Source organism: Gossypium hirsutum, chromosome D11 (genome assembly GCF_007990345.1).
Source record: "Gossypium hirsutum isolate 1008001.06 chromosome D11, Gossypium_hirsutum_v2.1, whole genome shotgun sequence".
Classification (NCBI taxonomy): domain Eukaryota; kingdom Viridiplantae; phylum Streptophyta; class Magnoliopsida; order Malvales; family Malvaceae; genus Gossypium; species Gossypium hirsutum.
The window spans coordinates 51,985,383-51,988,437 of NC_053447.1; positions in this window are offsets into that span (position 1 = coordinate 51,985,383).

The window sequence follows — 3,055 nt, forward strand, 5'->3', positions numbered from 1 at the left end:
TGATAACGAATGTTTATGTGATTCATTCTCTCATGATGCATTGATCTTTGGTGAGATGTATATCACTTTAACTATCACAATATATGATAACTGCCTCTTTTTCACTTACCAGTTCACAAAATAGGCCTCTTAACCAAATTGTTTCTTTTACTGCTTCTGTAATTACCATTTATTCTACTTCAATAGTCGGTAAAGCCATTGCAGCTTGAAGTGTCACTTTCCAACTAATGACACAATTCCAAAAAGCAAATAGGTAACCTATGAGAGACATTCTTCGATCGAAGTCTCCTACATAATCCAAATCAACATATCTAACTAAACCCTTTTGAGTTCTTCCAAACTCTAAGCACATGTTAGAAGTAACCTGTAAATATCTGAAAATATACTTAACTACATGCCAGTGTAACTTACTAGGATTGGCCATCTATCGACTAAAAATACTAACAACATGTGAAACATCAAGACGAGTGCATACCATTACATATATCAAAATTCCAACTACGCTTGAATAAAGTACTTTTAACATGTACCTTTCATCTTCTTCATTTTGCGGGGAATTTGAAATTGAAAGTTTAAAGTGTGCAGCTAAATGAGTACTTACTAATTTTGCATCTTGCATCTCAAATCGCTCAAGGATCTTTTTAATGTACCTTTGTTGCGATAAAAAACATTTCCCCAGAATGTCTATCTCTCAAAATTTCTATCCTTAAAATTTTTTTGCTACACCTAAATCCTTCATCTCAAACATAGAGTCAAGTATGGTTTTAAGATGATCAATTTCAGATGGATTCTTAGTAGTAATTAACATATCATCAACATAAAGCAACAAATATATAAAACAACCATCATCAAGACATTGTAGATAAACACAATTGTCTTATTTACTTCGAGAAAAACCAATACTCAACATAAAGGAGTTAAAATTTTTATACCATTTCTGAGGAGACTACTTCAGATCGTACAAAGATGTTTGTTAGGGACAAACATTACCTTAATTACCGTCAACTTTGAAGCCTTCTGGTTTTTGCTTGTAGATGTCCTCCTCAAGGTCACCGTGAAGGAAAGCAGTCTTTAAATCTAACTGCTCTAACTCAAGATTATTTGATGCAATAAGAGCCAAAAGCACCCAAATAGACATATGTTTCACAATGGGAGAGAAAAATCATGAAAATCAACTCCCTCCACTTGAATATAGCCCTTTGCAACTAGTTTTACCTTGTAACTAGTGTCGTTAGGACCCAGCCTTCCTTTTTTATGAACAACTATTTGCAACAAACAATTCTTTTATTGATGGGTGGTTTAACTAGCTTCCAAGTCTTATTCTTTTAAAGCGATTCCATCTCTTCTTCCATTGCAATGAGTCATTTTCTAGAATCGGAGGTTTGAACTGCCTCATAATAACATGAAGGATCAGTTAAATCAATGCTCTCGGTAACACTTAGAGCATAAGCCACTATGTTTCCTTCATAATATTTCTGAGATGGTCAGATTTATCGCCTTTTCCAGTCATGAGTCAACTTATAATTAGTTAACTTAGATGGTGAGGGTACCTTAGGGTCGGATGAAGCTCCAAATAGATCCGAAATAGCTTCAAACTTGCAGGAATCAAAATTTTGTCGTGTCTTGATGAAATCATGTGAGTCTTCGTCAAAACAAGACCTTTGTTCGCCATGTCATTGTGACATTGGGCATTTGATTATCAAGACCTCGCCCCATGTTTTGGCTTTTGACTCCACCTTGCTCGAGACACTATAATTTGTTGGGTCATTAAAAGTAAAAGTCCCCTTTTCTGATCGAAACATGACAGATTCATCAAACGTAACATCTCTGCTAAAAATTCTTTTTTCAAATTCCAAACACCACAACTTAAAACCTTTTGTACCGGCAGAGTATCCCCGAAAGATGCATTTAACGACCCTTGGTTCAAGCTTTCCTTGGCTAACTTTAGCATAATCAGGACAACCAAAAGTTCTAAGATTAAAATAACTGAGAGGATTACCTAGCCATATCTCCTCTGGAACTTTATTGTTAAATTCTTGATGAGGAGATCGGTTTACCAAATTACTTGCCAGGTTTACGACTTTAGCTTAAAATTCCTTCCCTACGCCTGCATTAGAAAGCATGCATCGAGCCTTTTCCAGCAAGCTTTTGTTCATTTTTTCTGTAACTATATTCTGCTGTAGAGTTCAAATAACAATTCGATGTCTTTAAATTCCTTCCCATTTCTAGAAATCATTAAAATCTGACGAACATCACTCAAGACCATTATTTGTTCTCAACCGTTTCACAAATTTTTTAGTTTGTTTTCCCAGTAGTGTCTTCTACTGTTTAAAGATTCTAAAGACTTCACTTTTCTATTTCAAAAAATAAACCTAAAATTTTCTAGAGTAAACATCAACAAAATTTAGGAAATATTTATTACCTCATTTTGAGATCTCAGAAGATGGACCCTACGAAACTGGATGAATGTAACCTAGAGTGCCTTTTGTTCTCTGCACTGCTGAATCAAAACTGACTCGAGTTTTTTTCCCAAAATGCAATGCTTGTAGATTTCTAACTTACCGACTCTAGTGTCATTAAGAAGGCCTCTATTGTACAAGACTGTCATACCTTTCTCACTTATATGACCCAGTTGCATGTGCCAAAGTTTGGTTGAATCAGAACTGGTGGAGAACAAACCACGTCGGGTCGTCGCGATGTCAGGTTGATTCTTGTCGCGGCGTGATGGCAATTTTAGCTTTTCTTCAGTAATCGCAGCCACAACAGTAATCATTGACCCTTACAGAATATATAGGCTACCATCTTTTTGTCCTCTCATCATCAATAAGAGCCACACGAGAAACTTTTAAGCCATTTGACTCAATGACTATCCAGCAATCGTTAGAGTAAAAAATTCCCAATGAGATAAGATTTTTGCATAGTTTTATTAGTGATAAAATTTAAAGGAAATATTTATGCTTCTATCAAGTTCATACTATGTCTCAATTAATCGATAAAAATACCTTGGAGGCCCTTGTATTAGGAACGAGTTGCATTTTGCCTCTATACTTACAAA